The following is a 23,216-nucleotide window of genomic DNA, read 5'->3' on the forward strand; positions in this document are numbered from 1 at the left end:
GGTAGCACTTACAATGCTAACAGCATTTATAACAAACGCTGCCGACACTCGGAGGGTTTCCAGTTAAACTGATCACCCTGTATGTACAATGTATAGAGCTACACGTAGTTCTTGACGATATAGAGTTCTCCAACTCATCAATTTAATTAAAGCCGTATTAATAAAAATACGTTGTTGGCATAGAAGATTCATAATCTAAAATATTTCCTGTCGATAGACTTATACCTATCCGCTTCTCTTCTATTTAGGTACCATCTCATTTCTTTATCCAAGATAAATACGTATTTATAATTTTCCAAATCTATCATCTTCACCTATAACTCACAATTTAGCATTAACCATCTCTCCGTCACGACTGTGCCTCAGACTCCCCATATCGAGCACGCTCTTTTCTCTCCACGGGAAACAGTTTCGGTGCGTTAAACCTGTTCCGCGGTTCCTCGAATCAGCCGTGTCCTTTGATCACGGGAGCCTTTGAGGCTGGAACGGTACACACGGTGGCCGGTGCTCACAGCCGGTGCATCCTGCACGCGAGCAAAGGGGACAGCTTGCGATTCGTCCCCTCTCGCTTCATCCGCCTCCTCTGGCCACCGTCTCGGGCTGACGGATTTTCGGTGCACGGGGTTCGCGGCAAAGGGTGAATTAATGCCGATGAGAGCGAGCGCAGTTAATAAACCGGACTTATTAAACGATTACATTAACGCAACCGTCGCCGGAGATTAATGCACTCCGCTCTGGAACGTCTCACTCGTTCGCGAGCGGCGAGTGTATATACGAAGAAAGGCAGAAGCCGACAAGAAATATGATCTACACGGTGTGGGCACCGTATCGCGGTAGCCTCGAGATAATTACGGCCACGACCGGCCGATAATTTTTCCGTATCGAAGGGCCGAGGTCCGAGTCGCGAAAGTGGCCTGATAAACGATCGCGTTTAATGCGCCTCCCCTTAATTGGAGGGAAATCCATTAGAAAGGCACCGAAGAGATAATTAGGGGAAGGACAGTATTTTCTAATAGCATGCAAAGTGTCGCCGTGCGACCTATTCATCCGACCCAGCCGAGTCTTGTATGGAGATTCTAATTACATTTGGACCGCGTTTCTTGCGAATACTGGATATGTTATTGCGTGCGCCACGTCAAGTTTCCATAAACGTGCGATTGATTCTAGAAAACTTCAGATATCTAGAGTCTCGACGGTAGAAGTCGCGAAGGAATAACTCTCGATTCGATCACAATTCAGTTACAAATTAACGTTAGTTGACCGTCGACCTCTACCTCTAAAACAAGAAGAAATTCTATGAGACTTTCGTCAGAACGATATTCCTTGTTAAAATAATTCAGATTCCTCGGTTGTAAACAAGCTCAGACGATTCATAGAATCATGCCCGCTGTCTTGAAATAATACGTAGCGTTGGATTCAAGTCTCCCTTAGGCGAGAAAACGATCACGATGAAGGAGCACGTCGAAATTCGCTTCTGCGGAAGCGAGGGAAGTGTCTGCGCAGCTTGCAGCGGGAAGGAAGCGCTGCGATGTCGAGAATTTAATAAGACGCGGGGAAAAGGAAAATCGCGAGTGGACAGACGAGGCGGAAGGGAATAAGAAGGCACGCTCTCCGCGGTCGGGAACATGCAAGCAGGTGGACGAGAAGAGGCGAGAACACGAAACTACTCGAGCGGCAGGCCCTGGTTTTCTTGGCCCACCCGCACCAACCACTCGTCTCGATGTCACGTGTTTATAAATAGTGCATCAACGTAATGCTCGGCGGCTGTAACCACGCCGAAAGATTTACGCGCATCGTGACCACTGTGCCCCGACTGGAGACGCGGCGAACGCGGAAAGGAATCCCGCGATATAATAACGAGGGTGTCTCATCTCGTACCTAGTTAGGCGTTACCGATTACCGTCCGAGATTTCGCGGCAGCCTTCGTTTTCTTTGATCTGACCGAGGCGCGTGATTGAGCGTCGCGCCGTTCCTCTTTCACGTCTTTAAACGAATCAGAGTTCTGAATGATCGATCTCTCGCGTAGTACCTCTTCTATTTTTTCGTAAGTGTCTTTTCACTCGTTTGTCTGTAATTTTTTTATGAATTATTTGAAGCTTCACTTTCCCGATTTTTATAATATGTATTTATAGCAGAACGACTTGTTACATTTGACGACTTGTTACGACTGTTACATTTCTAAAAAGGTTCGAGTTAAGGCCTTGAATTATATGTACAATAATTAGATATATTTATGGATAGAAAAAGGGCGTTGTAAGAATTTTTCACATAAAAATAAGGGTTCAAGAAGACAAATTGAAAATTTTAAATGCCAGTATTTCGAAAACGGAAACATGTGACTTAGGTCGTTTTGTCTTGTAACTATAGATGTAACAGAGAGGAAAGCATTGTTATTGGTCTAATTTTTTACTTACTCTTCCCCCGTCTCCACAGTTTTTTAAGTTCTTGACATCTTGGAGCCACCTGAGTTCAAGAATAATAAAAAGCCTATGGCTATTTCAGTTTCATACGACTCTACACAAATTTTGTGATAATTCAAGAATCTTTTGATTAAGAAAGCTGACTTCAGTTATGACAAGTCGTTTGAAGATGCCTCTACTGTCGGTGAAAACCAACTATGTAATTACTTTGTATAGTAGCTATACATCTCTGCTTAAAAATATCAAAATCTCGACCAGAGATTATCTAACTATTTTAATATAGAGCTCAGTCACTCTAAAACGAAACCATTCCATATTCAATAGATGACATTCATCACTACTAGAATTCTCTTTAAATTCAAACTACCCTCACAATTCTATAACCAAGTAGATAAATTCTATACTTTCTGTTTTTACCGAGTGTTAAAGGTTCTACCAAAAGTGAAACATTCTTTAGTAAAATAGAGGGACTTAGTAAATTGTATTTTCGCTATATTTCATCTGAACGAAATGTTACAAGGGTTGACAGGTCCCTGCTCCGAATTTCACACACATTCTTCACCTCTCAACGCGAGCGAAGATCAAGCCGCGTCATCTTCCATGAAGCCGGACTTTTGAGCCGCGCTAGGCGATATTACTCGCGCGACATCCGAGGCGGGATAATTCAGGCCACGCGTCTCGCGGGCGGACAAGTGAAATGCGTTTCGGAAATCGCGGCTTACGGGCCGAGACGGACGCACTTACACGCGTGACAATGAATAATTCTGTCACGTGTCACAATTACGCGTCGACCGTCCTACGAAAACAATCCATTTTTCATCCTAATCCGCAGTCATAATTCCGAGAAACGTGACAGGGGTATCGCTTTATGCGAGAGTCCCTCGCGCGAATCGCGCGGATACCAACGGATGGTAGTATCGCGTTCGCCAGTCGAACGACAAAAGCGAGGGCCGCTAACAAATGACAGACGAAATTTTCCAAGTTTCTAGCGGTATACGCCGCTTTGTCAACGTACCGACATATATTTCACGGACCCTGACTTTCCCGGATGCGCGCTAGCTATTTCTGCGATCCACGACAGCCGTGTCTGATGCGCTCCCGCGCTACAGCTCGACCTCGCGTCGCCGTGCCATTCCGTAACGCGAGCAAAGCGCGCCACGGTTCCTCCTGAAATTCTTATCACGCGAGGGAAGGCTCGATCGTCTTTCGCGCTGCCTCCCATCTCCCGCGGAATTTATCGTCGCGGCCCGATCTTGGCTCGGTAATCGAATCAACGAATCTGGACGGTCGGCGAAATTAGTCAACCTAATGGAACATCAAGGCGTCTTGGCGGGAATGCGGCGTTGAGTTTCTGCTGATGTCGCGCGTGGAATCTGAATTACGGCTACTGACGGATCGAGACGCGGCCAGCGAAAAATAGCTTGACGATTTTTCGAGGGAAAGATGGAGAGGCGAAAATTGGGAACAGGGTTTAGATGAGCAGGGTTTCGATCGTGTCTATTTATTCGTGGCGGTTCTACTACCGCGACTCAGTATTCAAGCTAGAATTTCGCAATCCTTTTTAGCTTATGTCTCTCCTCCGAATATCGGCAATCTCTATGGTCCCCTCTCCCTTTTCTTTTTTCTTGTCCTCGTCTCTGTTTCCTTAACGTGGCCCAAAAAGTTCAGTATGGGGACCTCTTTTAGCGTCTAGAAGCCAATGTCGCTTCTTAGAGAAACTTTGACTCCAGTGTTCAGGACTCAGTTTCTCTCATACAAATTTCGCTTCCTCGTTTAACACCGCGCGTGTACGTCTTTTCGTTTCAGGTATTCGGTTCCTCTGGGGAAACACTTTAAATTTGATGTACTGCAGACGCAACAATCGGTCGCGGCAAATGGTCGCGTAGACGAAACAATCGAGGACAACGGGAGACGAAGGAGCTCATCCGTTTGAGAAATGTCCGCGCGAAATGGATACCGACGCACGAGAGATTCCGCCGACGGCGGAGATTATGTATGCGCGCATTTGTTAGCTTAATGGAATCCGCCGGGCGTATTACAATACGCTCGGAAATAATGGAACTCGCTTGTTGAAACGCGACCAGTACAAAGCGGTCCACGGCTTGCCCGACCATCAAATTGCACGCGCCACGGACGATCTGCTCGGAGATGCTGCATGGGAACGAATCCATTCTAGAATCTGTCGGGATACTCCCCTCTGGCTTCGGGGAGCTCGTCGACGCATCGTCACTTCCGGGTGCCTCCTACGAAAGAACACGACGACCAGATTAGAAGCTAGTGCGCCGCAGAGCTGGTCGTGCGTTTCTACGAATAAGGTAAGTGTTGTATTTTTATGTTGTTGAGACAATTATTTTAGTGTTTGTGTCTTGAAATAACACTTATAGGTTGAGGATCTTTATGCAAAACGTGCAGAATTCGTATTTGTAAGATAGAAAAATGTACAAAATAACAAACGTGAAATATCTACGTTTTATAGTATTTGAAGGATGAACAAATTTTTTATTAGTTTCTGTTTCTGTAATTATAAACAAAATAGAAATTCGTATAACTGTTCTTAGTTTATACATGTTATTAATAAGTAGATTGAAGAAGAATGTGGGTTCATTATGATGGAAAAGGTGGGATAATTATTTAATATTTTGTTAAGTGAATATTTGTTTCTGATGTATGAGTAGGGACTAGAAGGAATTGATTTTTCTTAGGCAATTTAAAGAATGAATTTATAATGTTGTCATGGAATGCATGTGGAGAAATTACGAGGGAAATTATTGAGAAATGTGGAAGAAGGGGTCAATGATACAATATTCATACACGTTTGATCCAAAGATTGTGTTAGGGTTACTGTTATGCTACGCCATTCATTACTTGTAACCAATAGCAAGTATGTATTCCTGACTACCTGCTACAATGTTTTTGTCTACCCTCAGTTTTGGGACGGAGGCTCATGCCCTTCCAAAGTCAAAAGTATTTTCGAGCTGTCAGTATCATTTTAGCCGTGGAAGTGAAAACGTCTATTTCGAGTGTACCAATAGAGGAGAGTTTTGTTTTCGAGCTGAATAAATCAATAATGTACAGTGCAAAGTGTTTTACTGAATGCTATTAAATCTGTATAATTCTTACTTTCTGTGAGAACGTTCTTTATTTAAACACTGGGGTTGAAACTTAGTGCTTTTAAGACTAGTGAAGGACCACTGTTTGAGTTTATTTAATTATCCTACACTGGAAAACAAGCTACAAATGTTACACTTCGAAGACGAGTTCTCAAATCACAGAATAGTCAATGTAAGTACTCTTTACATAACTTAAAAGATTTGTATATTTAGTATCGTTGAAAAATTCTCAGGTAGAATACTTTCTCATTATGAATTCCATTGCTTTATTGATACTTTATTCCTTTGTTTCTCGTTACTCTCGTCCTCAATACGATAAATAGAGGCCAATATGCATCACTTGATCCCACAGAAATACCTCTGATATTCCATAAGTTTATTATAGCTAGTTGCAGGTCTTATAATAAGGAAATACCTATCAACTTTCTACACAATATCTATTTCTTTGAAGCTACAGCTTCTCAGAGAGTACCCACACTATTTGCCAAACCCAAGAACGTGTCTATTAAGAAACAAGGCGCACCCAGAACATCAACGTCGAATCCTCGGTCAATTTCACGGGCGATCGATTAAGTGGAGCGCGTGATTTCGACGCGAAAGGTCCAATTGGCCACAATACGAGTTCGTGCTGGTCCTCCTCTCCCGAGTGTAAAGCGAACGCGCGACGATCTCCTTTTCCGTGGCCAGTAAATCAACCGATTCCGAGCATCACAGAGAAGAGTTTATAAATGTATCTCCCACGCCCTCCACTGTCTGGCCAGACTTCTCTCTTTGCACCGGCTCTTCTCGCTTTTGCCTACCGAAACTGGACCCCTCGCGCCGCGTGGCCTTTCTTCGCCGACACGCCGTTGTATTACGTGCGAACGTTTCAGAAGGGTAAATTAATTCGCTTCTTTCCCTCGACACGCGGCTGCTCCCGAGGTTCTTGCCTTCTTCATTCTTTCTCTTTCTCCGCGCGCATAGACGACGCAGACACGTCGGCGTCGACGTCTCGGGGTCGCCTGAAGGCTCCAAAAAATGCCTTTCGCCCAGAGGCAAGAATTACAGCGCGATAATGCGCCTCTGGGAATTCCCTGGCTGTGGAGGGAAACACTGTCATGGAGATTTATTGTTTTAATGCGACTCGCCCACTCGATTCGCGAAAATACCTGACAAGGATGTTGACGACGTCTGATGGATTTATCGTGTCGCGAGGGTGAACCTTCATGGTTCTTTTATTGTCTGATGGGGTCTGGTCAATTTGAAGGTCATGATCTAGATAGGTGTTTTTTACCGAATTTAATGAATATGGGTAATCTATAGTAAGACTGTTCGTGTTGGAAATGATATCTGTTAGGAAACTTTGATTTATTCTTTTTATAATTATTTCTTTTTATTATTGATAAATATTGTCAGTGTTCTGCATGATTATTAGTTGACACGGTGTCAACCTCATTTCATTTCAAAACGCTCATCTGGTTCATGAAAAAGAGACTAGACGACTTCCAAGGAGTCACGTAGTCACAATTGACACTTCGACTGACGTGTCAACCGTATAGGGTGACACCTGCATTTCACCGACGACCATACACGGATGACAGTCTTTCTTAGTCGATTGTGAATGACATTAATGAGTACGTCCTGCTGAATCTAACATCAGCCATTGGGCTTTGAATTATAAAAGCAATAAGCGTGATTTATTAAAGTTGAAGTAATTAAAAATAAACGTCGCTTCACTTGACACAGTTGACGAGAAGTTGTCACTTGTCTTTCTTCTCTAAAATTTCATCTGGCTTGTAACTTCTCCAGAAGCCATCTTTCTTGTTCTATCTCGTGTCACTACCAGAGGTTTTATCCCAAGACATCTAGTCCTCGCTCCTCTACCCAGAAACGATTATACAACTTTTCTCCTGTACCGTCCACTTGTTTCTCGTCCACTTGTTTGCTCGCGAAGACTAAAAGGAAACACAGCGGCAGCGCTGGTACATAAAATGTACCCTTCATGGTACATTAATTTCAATAAAATATCCCTGATTGGGCTCGTGGGGAAACGCAATTCCAGTAGCAACCGTCATAAAGGAGAGATCGCCCGTGTTATCGTTCTAATCCGCCGCGACATCGTCGCTAACGCCTCGAAACTCAAAAGAGGAACGGTGGCTTTCGCACGTTCACGGTCGCTAATCAAATGATAATTGAAGTATTAAGGGGGTATATAATTAGCGGCGCTGTAGTTGGGTCCACCGCGCGCTCGCACGGCGAGGATGTTCGTGTCGAGGGATGACAACCGGCTCCTCGAGCCCATGGAACGTTCGCGGTCACTTAATGACACTTATGACAAGCGACTCGCTCGGGCCCCGCTGCTCTGAGGATCGCTTCTCAGCCTCACGGTGGATTAACGAATCATACAACGTTCTCGGACGCTCGTGCGATTAACTGCCGCTTCTATTAAATAATTACGGAACATGTATTTGCTGGCTGTAGGAATGGACGCCTTTTAACGAGCTGCTTCGACGATGGAGGCGAGATACCAGCTATCAGCGTGTAAAGCAGTTTCGGTTCTTTCTGATTAACCTTTGATCTTACGATTTTTTATGGGATTCGTATAGAAGAATATAATTATCGATTTTAAAATGTATTGCCTTGTATTCTATTATTCATTTGCTGTAATGACGAGGTATACATGGAGGGTGTTCGACTACAGGAGTCAGAATGTTTAATGGGTAATTCTACATGCTAAAATAAGACAAAGATAGGAAATAGACGAAATTGTATTTGGGGCTTTGTTTCTACGTTATTAATTGTTGAGGAAACTCCGACAGATGCGTCAAATGTGTCTGACTTGGGGCTTATTCCACTGCTGGCGGTCATGAGTCAGGATAAACTCGGACAAATCAGTAGAATAAGTCCCGAGTCAGACATATTTCACGCGTACATATTTTAAACGTTTTCTCAACAATTAATACCTTCGAAACAAAGCTTAAAACGCAATTTTGTTTATTTATATTTTGTTTCTATTTAAGCATGTAAAATCAGCTCTTAAAATTTCTGACATTTGTCGTCGAACACCCTGTATATCTAACTCAAAACCTATAATTTTCCGAGAAATGCAATATTTTCATTTCATGCAAGGATGGTTCCTTTCGTAACTAATAATTAAAATACAACTACTTCTAAATTAGGTTATTATTACAGCAAATGAGGAATATGTACTCAATGCATACCATGTCAGGCGGGATTAGACAGTGAACATGTTAAATCACAAGACTACTTTGAGTAGAATCCACTTCAAAGAAGGGTCGACTACAAATGTGTCTCGAATCCCACTTTTGAATAAATATCAAAGTTTTCGAAGAAGTCTCAGCTGGCTTTAGATAATTCACTATCACACTTTCCTCAGTCAATTATTCTTATTAATTAATTCGTACCATGAACGAGCCATGAGCCAAGCCCACTGGCATTCACAAACCCCTCGTAATTTCGAAACCATCAAAACTCATCTCCAAGTATCTCATAAATTAACCAAACTTCAAGCTTAATTTCTCAAGCATCGATTATCGATTCTTTCCAAATTGACAAAAATCGAGTTCCTAGAGAATTCACGATACCACGTGTAAAAGACTCGCCATTCAAGGGCCCAATAATCATCCTCGCGCTCGTATTTCGCGGCCGCGTAACCATTTCGTCGTCTGGCCGCGTCCAGAAACTTCTTCCGCTACTTGGCTTTAATTGCTGCACCGCCGCGTCCCCGTGGCTGGATACTTCTACGGATCATGCAACAAGGAGCGACGCTGTTGGCGAGGCTTGCGTGAAAATAGACGCTCAATGCCTCATAGTCGTGAGACGGTGCCGCGACACGCCTTGCCAGACCCCCGACCGCTGCCCATGACGCTTGACTGTTATGAGCAGCTATAATAACAGTCGCGGCTAGCCGCAACGAGGAACCCCTCATTAATGGAACACCCGCGAGACTATGAATCGCCATGGTGAACCTAGTGAACGAGCCCAGCGTCTGCCGACGGTCTCTTGAACGCGAATGAATGTAGCTTCTGCTGACTCGCGGAGGACTCGTCGCGCTCCTATTGCAACTCCGATGACAATAATAGACAGGAACGGTGGTCTACGACCGCGACCGACCACGAACCACCGAATCGAATCGGGCTTCGCCAACTTTGTGCCATGTTTGGGCGTGAACTGCAAAATAAAATACACTTTTTATTTCCTTTAGTTTTGTAATTAGAGAATATCGTAATACTTTAGTAGGTTAATCAGGCTTTTTTATATGATTCACTTCGAGTTTGCATATTTGGTTCTTGTTCATTTTCTTTTATCGTAGCATGGGTAAGAAAATGGATTTAATCACTGTATGTTAAAGATTCTTTTAATTTTTTGAGGGTCTCAAAATAATAGTAAAGTATAATATTTACCCAGAACAACAAAGTAAAATTGAGTCTGTTATCTTTCATTTAATTTCAGTTGAGGGTGTATGTATGTTGAGTAGTACAAGTCAAAGATTAAAAATACTATGTGAGATAAAATTTCATTGATTGACCCCTTAATTTTGTTCAACAGTTTATTTGAACCTCAGTTGTATATCTTGTGTCTGAAACATTGCGTCAATAGCTCAATGGAGATGTTAAGTTGACACAATTAACGTCTTCGAAAGAACTTTATTTAAATTTATACAGTACGTCGCAAAAACAGTTTGCGAAATTTATGGCGCTCTTAATGGTCGTAAACGTCAGAGGCGGTTCATGGGGTCTACGGTCCTGGAAACCCTACCCACAAAAATAGCACCAATTCAGACACAATCATTGAGTACCCGGGGACGCTCGAAACTTGCAACATTTCATAGTTCTACTTGTTGCACAAACTTAGGTATCCATCAAATCATAGCGTCACATACTTACTAAAAAATAGAATATTATTCCAAGAGAACTCAAAAATTTATCAATCTTAGCTAATTTCTTCTACTATCTAAAGAAATATTTGTTTCAGTTAAACTTAGATATAATTATATTCCAACATTCTATAACAGAAAAAAATCACGAGAATTGAATACTCAATTTTCTTCTCATTTAATAAACTCGAATCTCTAAAAAAAACTCAAGCTTTCAAGGTCCTCCATAGCGCAGAATTTCATCATGACCCAAAGTTCCCTGGCCTCTCAGAATAGCAATCTTTTTCGTCAAACCGTGCAGAATCGATGTCGATTCATTAGCGAGCGATTCTGGTCAGAAAAGAGGAAAATTGAAATCGACGTCTCGTTAGGCGGGCATTCGGTGGCGCGCGCGTCCGATTTCGCAGCTCCTCGAGAGCGATGATTTATGCGCGTTGTTCTTTTCCCGCGGCTGGCGGATGAGAAACGGTCCCGCGCATCGTCGTTAGTTACTTTTCCTCGGCAAACATCGGCGCGTATAAAATTTGGACGTATCGCGGACGGGCGGAGAAGCGGCGGCGACACGGCAGGGGCGAAATGGTATCGTTTCGTTCGTTTTCAGCGGTTTGATTTATGACCGCCTTACGTGCACTCGTAAACGTTATATTGGTTTTCACAGTAGCGGGGCTCGTCCGCGCGCAACATGGAGAACCAATTAACTTCGCATCAGCCGCGATAAAAAGCGACGTGGCCCGCTACGGGGAAAAAGCCGCTGCTGGCTGTTGCTGCTGCTGCTTACCGAAAGATATATCGGCGTGCCACGGACCGAGAAAAATTATTGAGTCGTTGAATCGAGCAAACATAATGAGATCGTAACGCGAATCGCGGCTGCGGCTTCGGATCGAACTTTAAAACGCTAGAGCGCCGAAAAGTGAATCGAATTTCCTTCTCTTTTTTTCCTTCCAGACGTTCTCTCACGTGGAAGGGGAACACGCGGTCTTGGGCAAATACGATCGACGCGCGACCATCGAAAGTTATTTCATCGACTCTTTCTGCCAGCGCTTCGGACGCTGGCGATACGAGGCGAGGGCGTGCTGACGTGGGACGCCATGACGCTGAGTGCGTTCCAAAAATACGACCGCACTTTGGCACAACGCACCGCGCCCGGTGAGTTTAGCGGTTGTTTACATCGATAAAGAAGCTGTTGCGAGTGCCATTCCGGGCCATTAGTGACCTCCTACGTTACCTTCTGCTGTGTGGGGGTGTTCTCACTGAGATGGATGGCTGTCTCTAACGTGGAACGCGGAAACAAGTTTCCTCTTCTTTACTCTTTTTCATTTTTTATTTCTCTCTCGTAATAACTAATATTAAATCATTGCCTACGTTTTCTAAGTATTCATTCGTCAATCATTACCTTTGAGTATTCAATTCTGAGCGTGGCTGACTGAGGTTTTTGCTCCGAGACTCATCTAATTAATAAATCATGTTCTTTAATATAGATATTCCCCTCAATTTCTGAAAGTAACTTTTCATTAGGAGGATTCCTCGTCCCTTTATTTTCTTCATGAATGATTCAAATTCTTATTCATCTACGAAGATTTATTTCCAGTATCATGTTATTGAGAGTCGTAACAGTAAATCGCGATTCTCGTAAGCAGAGCACTTGCTAATCGACGACTCTGTTTGCCATAAACTGTGAAAATATACGAGTAGCCGTTTCCATTCGTTAGCGGCATCCAAGCGGGAAAATTGGATGACGTGGAAACATAATAACAATAACATATTTCAGCCGAGTTGGTGGCTGCGCAACGTGCCACAGAATAATATTCCTTCGCTCGTTCATGCGCATCGCAGAGTGACATTTAGTGGGTGTTTTCAGTTTCCGTTTCTCTCGAAACGAGGTGTTAATTCGCTCATGCCAGAACTATGAGTCGTCGACGGTTCTGAATTATTATTATAGGCCCTCTTGTCGACGCTGATAGTTGAGGGAAAATGATAGAATTTTGATTGCAGCTTTTCGTTTGCAATCATCTAGCCTTTTCAATTACAGTAAAGTATCATTTCCTTTCAAATCGATGCTGAATAATTCCAATATTTCTTACAAAAATTGATCTTATAAATTTACACCGAGAGTCTATATATCTGATCAAGGATTACCTTGGGCGAGTCTCAGTGTAATCTTAAGAATCCACGAGTAAATTAAAAAACAAGTAGAAAATGCAACGCGACAGACATTCCATCGACCTCGGCGATTTAACGTCTTCCGCGCTAATGAATATCACTCGAACGATTAGAAAGCGGTATTTAAGTCATCACTGTCGAAAGTCGGCAAGGCGTCATCATAATCCCATTACGAGCATTTACTCCTTGGTCGGCTTAATTGCGATTCATGAACACGAGACTGATTCACGTTGATCGAAGTCCTTGCTTCGGGAAATGAATGCCTTAGCAATCGTTGGATCCACGATCGTTTTCGAAGCCGTTCTTTACAGCCCGTTTAGAGGGACAAAATGTGCCATTTCGTACGGACGCTTTTATAGCGTTTCAGAGTGGCCAACCAATTTGTGGCCGGACACAGTAATCGAGTTAAAACGCCGTTTGCCGTAAAACGTGTGTTTCTAGTTTTTGCCGGTCGGTTGGCAAATCTTCTTTTAAGTGTTACCCATAATTCATCCATAGTCAGATGACTGGGTAGAAAAACGGTTGGAATGGAACCGTTCCATTTAGGGATGCTTGTTTGGAGCCTTGCTGGTTAGGGCGAGGGACACTGGCTCAAAACTTTCAGTAGTGATTTCGTTCCTGGATTTGTCAATTTCTTGTCCTTAATTCTTGAAGAATTAATCTATTCTGTATGCAATCAACACCTCACTTCCTACTGTCATGTAATATTAATTGAAGATATTAGTACACATACCTCTTAAATTAGTTCTACCATTTCACGTTCTCTTTTCCTTAATAGTCTCTTCATTCAGAGAGCAATACAAGGATTCATTTTATGAACAATTTCATCATTCTTGCTAAATCCTTTATCGTGTTAATTACAGTTTTATGTAGGTAAATCGTTATTCTTTCCGCATTGGTTATGACAGTACACGTTCAACTCTCGACTAGGCTGTGGAACAAGAGCGAGACAAGCGTTTCGCGCAGTTGAACGCATCTGCCATGTGGGTGTTACCACTAAATCTTGTGTCCACGATATGTTGCATGCTTGTGTCACACGTTCCACGGTTCACAATGGGTCTGACACCGCGCCGGCAGGCGTGGGTACGTTCGCGTGTTACAAGAGCATGCAAGACGAGCTTAATGCGGCCAGCGACAGGCACACCCTAAAATCGAGAAATGCGACGCTCGCGACGGGGTATCGCCTGTTGACAAAGTACAAACTGCAAAATGCCGCCTCGATGATGCGGAAAAAGTCTTGGACAAATGAGGGAGATCTCTTTTATCTTTGATGCTGCCCACATCGCGTGTTAGCGGGCGATAATATTTTAGATAAGACAAAAATGAGATGCATTAATCATTCTCTTATTTGCTGTCTACTTGAGAAAGTTTAATATATACAAGATAAGTACATAGTGAAAAGAAGATTAATTGAGTTTTAAAATTTTTAGATGTTTATTATTTGTGAATATTGTTGTTTTATAAGATCTATGTGGAGTAACTCATTAGTACTCAATGTGACAGGTAACATTCTCAGTACACTTTTTCTTCTTTCAATTCAGCTAATTTCAAAGAAGTATTCAAGTATTTCAATTTCAAAAATTAAAAACGTTCTAAATGTGAGATGTGACAAACCAAATTCTAAGAGTAAATAAATTTTGTCTAAGGCATGTAAAAAATTCAATCCAATAAACTCCAGAAAAGCATATTAGATTTCTAAAGAAATACTTGTAAGTGTGAAGCAGTGAGCAGAGTCAAAGTGACGTGAAAACGTTTATGTTCGGATTAATCAGATAATCTATGTCGCCACGCATTTAATCCGTTTTTAATGCGAATATTAACGTCGCTCCGAGGGGATGAGGCGTCGTCGCGTCTGAGAAACTGAGCAAAGGCTTAACGAGCATTAAAAATATGGAAACTTCTTTTTCTGTGTCTTTCCTGTCTTTATCTCTCCGTAAGACCTCGGGAATCCCCCCTGTGAAAGTCAGACTAAACACTTTATCCTGGGGCTGGTTCGCAAAAGGGAAAAAAAGAGGAAGAGGGAGGGAAGAGGCGAAGAGTCACCCGCATTTTCGCGATGCGTGCGAACAATATCAGTGGGAAGGGTGAAACGGAAGAGAAGGAGGAAACGGGCCAACGAAACCGAGACGCGTCTGGGTCCTTAAAGGCTTCGGAGACAACAGATGTTCCCCCTTTTTTCGACGGTCTGCGCATGCCACGCGAAAAAATTCTTCCTCTCACGACGCTGTCAAAATCGGAACGAGGAGGTCTTATTTATTGGGGCCTCGTCGCTCGCTGCTTCGTTCTTTTGCTCTCTTTCACCGTTCCCTCCACCCGGCAACGGGATATCGATATTATCCTCTCGTTTGCGTGTTATAAAATTCTCCTTTAATGAACTCGTCCCGCGAACTTATTTTTAGTGCACCAGGCCCAAGCCTCCGACTTCTCCTTATGCGTCCCCCGTTTCCAAGAGAAACGTCCGACCTTTCTACATACGTTCATTTCGCTTTTCTCCATTTTTCAGCTGATTATATTTACCTTAATGTCTTCTTTATGGATTTTTTTAGGCCATTCGATAAATACGATGCAAGGGAACTTAAATAATTTTAAATGAACTCTCGATTAATCCTTGAATCGTCGAGGCACTAGTTAATTTAAAATTATTGGAAAGGGTATCTAAATTGCCAAAAAAGGGACTTGTAAATTCTTTAAAACTTAAAGAATATTTCCAAATTGGTGAAATATTAACACTAAATTTACCGAAGCTTATGTATCTATATTTTTGTCGACATACATACCACAACTTCAGGTTCCTAAAAGAGTTTATAAGTCTCAGAAATAATGTTTATTTATACATTTACTTACTCTTATTCAACATTAACCGAGAAACAACATAGTATTTTCAAAGAACAAAATGTACGTAAAGAACCCTCTCTAGTAGTTCTAGTGTTAAATTAAACATTTAATCTTCTCTTCGATTATTCTTTTCATTGTAGTCATTTAATTCTGTAATACGACTGCATACAAAAATTAAGTTGGCGTCTAACACATCTAATAAATGTTACTTCGAGAGAATACAATAGTTCAAGGGTCAACGATACAGGAACTACCGAACAAGTCAAGATAGATTCAGCCTGAAGCCGATAAGCTCTTTGATTTGCCACAGAACATAGACAGTGACAATTCACCCGACAGCTCGAAACGAAACGAGAATCTGTTACTTTCGCGTTCTTTCCGGGAGCAGCTCGACGAGCTTGGCTCGAGACGCGCGGTCTAAGTTTGCCACAAAGCCGGACAACTCTGATATATTAGTTTCATGCGTGGTTACATAACCACGAAGAGTTGTTCGCCATCGCATACCCCACGTCAGGCCCCGTCGCAGTAGATGAAAAGTCGTTGTTGTCGTCTTCGTCGTCTGAACGCGTCATCCCGCGTCGAGCTCTCGCGCGCGTGTTCTGGCGTCGCTGCGTCTCACGCGAGCGATATCACGCTCTATCAAACCATCAAATTATCAAGACACGTCATTTTCCAATACACGAACACTTGGGACCTGGAGAAAATTGTGGATCGACATTTAGATACATATAATCACACTTGAAATTTTCTCGAACATGATTGAAGTTATAATGTGGTAACGTACACAAATTTTTTAGTACTATGAGGAAAAATACAAATGCCATTTATCTTCTTGCATATGTTCTGTAAAGTAAGGAGACATAGTTCAGAAGACACAAGGATCCGTGTGATTATTAATAATTTGCTTGGTTAATATTAAAATATTGTAGAATTGTGTATGTTGGTATGCGACAACCACGATTACATATTGATAGTGACCCAACTCAACCTTCGGTCTCTAGAAAATAGACGTATTGTGTTTGATAAATATATTCGCGTTTAAAGTATTAAATGGCACTGTCAATTGCCCAGGCATTCTTCAAAAATTCAAATTGAGCACGTCGTGTATATCAGTAAGAAAGAAAATCGTGTTGACTGAAGAGAGGCACCGATCGCTCTTTGATAAACACAATTGCCTTAACCGTATATTCATGTTAGTTAACAAACTCTGCACATCGATTAACTTGTTTGGCCCATTATCTATTTCTAGATATCGTTTACACAATACTTTGTCAACCTACAATTAGCTTGTAAACTAATCTATATTATATATTAAACGGTGTACCCATAAAATAAATATTATTATTATTACTATTAAAAATATTGGAAGATTGCTATGAACTCCTACATATTCTCGTGTTATCGGATCTATTACATCTTCAACTTCCGTCATGCTAACATCACTTTATGGAATTCTGATCATCACATTTGACGAGCATGAATAGCCTCCTTTTTTCGGCGTCTCGCCGAAATTTCCGAGAAACCGTCAGAGGAATCGGCCACGAGAATCGTCAGAGATTTTTATCGAAGGAGGATGAAAGAAGAGTGGTCGGGCAGAATCTCGTGAAGCTCGCATAGTAGGACGGTCTCCGGGTTATAGTTTCCATGTAAATGAGTGGTCGAGTAAGAAGACGAAGAAGAAGCAGACCCGCGCCTGGCCTGCAGCGGTCTTTTACGCCGTGAAACGATCATCGGCGTATGGTCGCTCGTAAAATTGTCAATGATGATGATTACGGTCCAATTACCAGTTCACGTATCGGCGGAGCGGAGAGAAAAAAGCCACAGCCGGGGGAAAAAGAATAACGGGAGAGAAAAATAAGTTTTCTCGTTCAACCCTCCCGGAGGGCAGCGCTAAACGATAATCGTCGCAATTTAGTAATCGAAAATTCCAAATAAATTTACTTCCCGTTAGGAATTAACTTCGCGCCGCATACTACTCGCAAACTGTTACATTGTCCTCGATACATAATGCCGATATTATCGAGCACCATCGATCGAACGATCCATGCCCATCGTACCGCGCGTCGCGGACCGAAGTTAGACCCTTCCGATCCGCTCTCGGTACCATATCTCATTTTGTCGACGAAAAAATGACCGAGCAGGAACACCACGCGATCGACCACACGGCGCGTTTTCCATTCCCGCGAATATCTGCCTCGAGGGATCAATGTTAGCAATTTTTTTTTTTTTTTCACGAACGGTGAAAGGGGATCGTTTCCATGGCTGACGCTTAACGGGCAGCACCACTGCGAGCGTTCGAAACGAGTTCATTATACCCGTGAAAAAGCGCGATCCATCATCGTCCTCGTCAGATTAGATCAAACCGAGGAACAACGCGCTCGCGCCACGTGTTACCGTGTAACTAGTAGGAGGCAGCGAGAGGAGCACAAGAGCTCCGGGCTCTGTTGTCCGACTAGAAGCAACATGACAGTTTGGCATGATTAGTACACGTGTACTATTGTTCATTCATCCCGGGCCACCCACCATAGAGCGTACAAAGGAACGCGCGGGGACGTCGTAGAGACAGATGTAGATCACTCAGCCAGATAGCGGGCGAAGGAAGACAGCGAGCCTGGTCTACTCATCGCCAGCATATTCCTACGTCCAGCCACCTATTGGCTTCGCTTTATTTACGAACGACTCGCTTATCGGACAGCTCCACCGTCCACTGTCTCGCGAGCAATCCGTTTCTACTGCAGATCAGATTCGTATCGCGCACGGAGCTCCAATATCCGTACGGGCGGCGGGCAACGAGATCGCGCCAAGGGAAAATAGAGTAGCAAACAATAGAGTCTATGGGCGTGCGCTCGCGGGTAGGGTGCTGGCTTAGTCGATACAGACGCTGTGATTACACGTTTCTGTTTGCTGCGAGGATGTATTCAAGAGCGAGAAGAGGAAATGAGTTTGTAGGATTTAAATGGAAAGAGGTTATTAGAATTTTCTTTAGGAGGTCTCCGAGGTTTTAGGAAGACAGGTTCGTGAGAGTAATATTCGTTTATTGATCAGTCTTTGTAGTCTGAAGAACTTGTGAAGCTGAATACATTAATGTTTCATTTCACAGTTGTATAGCTAATAATATGCATGTATATACTTAGCTGTTCTGTGCACCGTACATTATTGAAAAACTTGAATATTAGAAAATTTAAAAATTTAACAATTCGTGTATTTTAAAAAGGCAGAGTTGTGAAAATCTAAATACTTTAAGATTTAAATATTTAAAAATTGGGGTATTTGGAAATTTTTAAATTTGAGTACCGTTAAGAACCCAGTTGCTGACCAGAACCCAGCTCCTAATCAGTCTAGTATTTACATACATATATGAAATTTATTTTGATAAAAATTTGTTCTAAAAATTTACTAAATAACTGTTACCTATTTTGATATTCATACGTGAAATTTAATAGCTGGTAATGAGACATAATTTAAGTGGTCAGCTATTGCTCCTTTTATGTTTTACTTTAAGAACTAAATTGAGTGATTTAATTATTATCATTTTCGCACTTTCTCCAATAGAAAGTTGGAGACGACAGATAGATTTATATGAATAACAAAAAATCGTTTGGATTTGGGTAATTTTTTCGTGAGTGCACAAGGAAAACCATGCTTTTTACTCTTAAGTGATCAGGAACAGGTTCCTTAACAGTATGTTTAAATTTGAATATTTGAATATTACTAACTTCCCAAGACCCCTCTCGATCAGCTCTAATCTTCTGATCTACTCACCTAAACAGCCACAAACTATTGTCAGAATCTCCACGCATCGACTACTAAACATCGAGCCATCGTAGATAAGAAATAGCATAGGAATGCAGGTAAGCAGGGGGTGTCGCAGTTCCTATCAAAAACTGAGGAGGAAGGGGAAAGTGGACAGCGTGGTGAGACGTCGAGTCGCGTTCCGTTGTTTCGTCTGAAATAGCACGACAGTTTGGCATGACGGGAACACGTGTACTATTGTTCGTCGAATCCGCGGCCACCCACCTCAGACACGGTACACGGGCCAGTGGGACCAGGGAGATGGAGTAGATCAGAAGGAAAGGCAGGCAGATATGAAATAAAGGGAGACAAGCAGAGGCCTCTTCACTCGCGCGGCGATTCCTTCGTGTGAGATTCGTGGCACTGTGGCGCGTGTATTATCGTCGCTATTATTACGCCTTCGCCACCCCCGACACCGTCTTGATGGACAGTACGACAGACAGGTTTCTGCCTCCTCCTTTCTCCCTTTCCGCCGTCTTCCTTCGTTTTGCCCGCGCTTGAGCGTAGTCTTTTTCTAGTAACACGGAGATGGAAACTCCGTTTGCGTTCTCGTGACATTCTACGATTATTAATAAGCCGCTGACTTTCAACTTTCGTGCGGTGAGTGATGGACCATCTTGAACTCGTGGTCGTTGATGTCAGCGGGTATTCTTTTTTACTTGGTAGCCGTCGTTGCTCGACGATTTCTGATTGGGAATTGAAATTGTAGAGTCAATATTGAAGGGAAGTTGAAACTTCAAGATAGTTGTTGACACTTCTTGGAGTCCTGAATAATATTAATCTAATAGAAAGAAGGTAGTTTAATCTTATCGTTCTTGAATTTAATCTTGAAACATACATCATACGAGACTTCAATTTTCATCATCGTATTATATAAATTATTAAAGAGATAAGATATTCTGTTATCCAGAACTCCCAGAAAATGAGTAAGTACAATGTATCTCATCCAGCGGCGCAGTAGACACTTTCTCTTGTTCTAGGAAGAGTAAAGTGCTGGGAATAGAATTGTTCGTCGGCGCGATTAATATCATTTTGTATCGCACAAAAGAGCTCATCTCCCGACAACTCGGCTTCCTGTAACTGTCCGCTGGCGTTTCGACGCCCTCGTCGTTGAATAGCCTCGGACACGGAGCGCGTCTGGGCTCTCGCGAGCGAGCGTCACGCCACGCCACACGATCGCCATAAATTATATTCCACGCGTGGATAGAACAATGCGCGTGACGGAAACGAGGGAGCAACAGCGCCAATGCAACACTGTGCTTCCACGACTTATCCTCTCTCGTTTCTCTTCCTCCCTACGTTCACCCATGATATTCTCTTCTCCGTCCCCTCTCTTGCTTCTAGACACTCTCGGCTGCCTCGCCTCCTAGGACCGAAACTTTTTCATTTTCCCTCGGCACCAGCGTCGCTTATGGCCTTTTTATTCTCCTCCATTCCCTCGCGCAACTCCTTCTCGGAGAATCGTCCGTCGTTCGCTTTAGTTGCATTCCTCTGGCACGAGACCTTAAGCGTAATTCCGCGAGGCTGCCTCTAACGCTTGCTAGGAGCTAAGCCAGCGTCGATGACGGCGTTATTGCCACCCTGCACGCCGCCGCTTAACGCGATCGCTGACTGAGACCAGCCGTTATCTGAGAATAGGCCCTCGGGAGGAGAGGCCGCGGTAAAATTGGTTGAAAATTATGTGTACGCGTGTTTGCGTGATCGTTTTTGAGCTGGCAGCACGGGTGGCGCCATACGCCACGGGAAGCCAAGCATTAGTACAATTAGCTGAAAAATTTCGGCTCTGTCGTAAATTTATTGCCGATTCGATGAGTTGCACCCTTTGGAGAAAAGGCGCTGCAACTTGTGTTAGAACAATGTGGAATGATTTCAGAGGCATACGACAAAAATAACTCTTGTACAGTTTTGCCTTCTTCCAGGGAGAGAAAAAGTCTTCTTATTCCATGTATCACAATTTTATTTTATAAAGTATTTATTATGTTATTCATGTTAATTTGGTGGTGTAGATTTCATTATGTTATGAGTCTCGTTCTTGAAGACTAAGATGTTCTTATGAAATAGAGGTCACAAAATTTGACAAGGGTTTGATTTTATTATGAGCTCTCCAATTAAGATTGAGTATTGCCATTTGTTTTTGAGATCCTCTTACTGTACACTGAGTATTATGCACTTGTATCAATATCGCGCTTCTGAAAGCTGTGTGGAGATTGGCAAAGATCCAGAGACCTCGTCAACTCTTCAAACTGCCTTTAAAACCAGCTGACGAGCAGACGAAGTAGAATAATCCTTTCAACTGCGCCATTCTATCACTCCCAGTTTTCATCTCGCGTTATCATTAGTTTCCACGCTTGGCCGCAGCGTGACAGTACTTGAAGCGAGTCGAAGCTTATCATAGTCGCGGCTCGTTCCTTGTTGCAACACGTAACCGTTTCGAATAACAAGTTGTGGCGATACGAATGTGACGAGCCGATGAAAGTGGGCAAGCGAAATGGGAGCAACGATGACAAATGTCAACGAAATTCTAGAATACAGGCCAACTCTGACACTATAGTTGTTTTAAGAATCTATCAAAATTTTGAGGTCTTCTCAAGACGGAAAAAGAACAGTGATGACGTACCATAAGTCATCGGTATTATATGAAATTGCTACTTTTGTGGGTTAAATGAATAGCTCTATATTTGAACAACAACAATGGGATTTTTTATTAATTTTGAAAACTAACGATATAGCAGTTTTCTAAGGAAAAATTTCTTTGCCAAGTTAGATGGTGTGACAAGACAACGTAATTGAAATTTTAAGTCCACATCATTTCAGATATGACGTGCAGAGCTTTCTCAATGCTGTAATTCCATCAACTATTCTAATTACAAAATCCTCTTACCAAAGTGTTTGACACATATCAATTTTAATAATATAGGGAAAAGAAATTTTCGATTTTTGGAAATCGATAAGGTGGTGTCCTTACTATCTGCCCCCTTAACGTTTTGCATTGGGGAAGATTTTAAATAAGATTGTAGTATACCAGCACAGCTAGCATTCTGAGGGCAAGGGTTTAACAGACATGTGACTCATACATTTAATTGGTTATACATAGGTATGTGTACAGAATGTTCGACAACAAATATCAGAAATTTAAAAAAATTATTCTACATGACAAACGAAGAGGAAGATGAAGGATGTTAAAATTGCCTTTGAGACTTCATGTTATTAGTTATTGAGAGAACACTTAAAATATACCTACGTGAAGTATGTCTGACTTGAAGACCTATTCTACTAATATCGCTGCGTCTGACCTGGCTAAGGCACGCCGACAGTAGAATAAGTTTCAAGTCAGACACAATTGTCGTGCATTTAAAGAGTATTTGTCACAACTAATAACTCAGAAGCAAAGTCTCAAACGCAATTTCGTTATTCTTAATTTTCATCACATGTCAGTATGTATAGAAACACTCCTCAAAATTGCTGATATCTGTTATCAAACACTCTGTATAACCATTATTGCAAAGTTAACAAACTATCCCCAACGAACAAGGCAAAATCATCAGAATCAACCTAATTGCATCATATTACTTACACAGATATCCACAGATCAGTGGGTACCTACTATTGTCATAGAAAGCAATTATTCACACGTAAGAGAAGCACTTCTTAATGTCGCGGTACCATCTGCCGTGTATTTCACGATCCCTCCACTTACGTAAGCCAGTACAATATTTCGACTCGCGTTTTAGCTAACAGACGGACAGCCACCCACGCAAGCGGCTGGCTGGCGTTCCCCATTTGTCTCTGGACGCTCTTTCTCTGTCCGATCGCGCGGAACGCCGGCGTGACCGACGTGCGTCGCGGTTCTCCGCCGACAGCCAGGCAAACGTTGCGCGAACCGTGCGAAACGTTACAATCTTTCTGGCTGTCTCCTATTCGCCTTGCACGTCACCAACCACGACCGCGCGCACCGCCGATAATTCCCGCTACTATTTCAAGCGGACGTCCTGTCCCACGACGAAGCTCCTTCCCTCGGTTTGG

General features: G+C 42.6%; 1 protein-coding gene and 1 long non-coding RNA gene across 4 annotated transcripts in view; one reads left to right on the top strand and one right to left on the bottom strand.

Annotated features, from left to right (window-relative positions):
• Positions 1-4,445: 4,445 nt before the first annotated feature.
• On the bottom strand, positions 4,446-23,042 carry LOC143185995 (uncharacterized). Its single transcript, XR_013002977.1, has 3 exons — positions 22,768-23,042; positions 15,906-16,095; positions 4,446-4,663 (listed from the first exon to the last, which is right to left on the bottom strand). It is a non-coding gene; the product is annotated as an uncharacterized LOC143185995 (long non-coding RNA).
• LOC143185965 (uncharacterized) overlaps positions 4,623-23,216 on the top strand; it is a 72,307-nt gene continuing 53,713 nt past the window's right edge. For 2 of the 3 annotated variants that reach the window (XM_076389305.1, XM_076389311.1), the window contains exon 1: positions 4,623-4,735. The gene's annotated coding sequence lies outside the window, so the exon portion shown is untranslated. Of the gene's footprint in view, positions 4,736-11,488; positions 11,553-23,216 lie in introns of those variants that run through there. The other variant, XM_076389319.1, reaches the window with a different exon arrangement.

This window comes from Calliopsis andreniformis, chromosome 2 (assembly GCF_051401765.1).
Source record: "Calliopsis andreniformis isolate RMS-2024a chromosome 2, iyCalAndr_principal, whole genome shotgun sequence".
In the NCBI taxonomy this organism is placed as follows: domain Eukaryota; kingdom Metazoa; phylum Arthropoda; class Insecta; order Hymenoptera; family Andrenidae; genus Calliopsis; species Calliopsis andreniformis.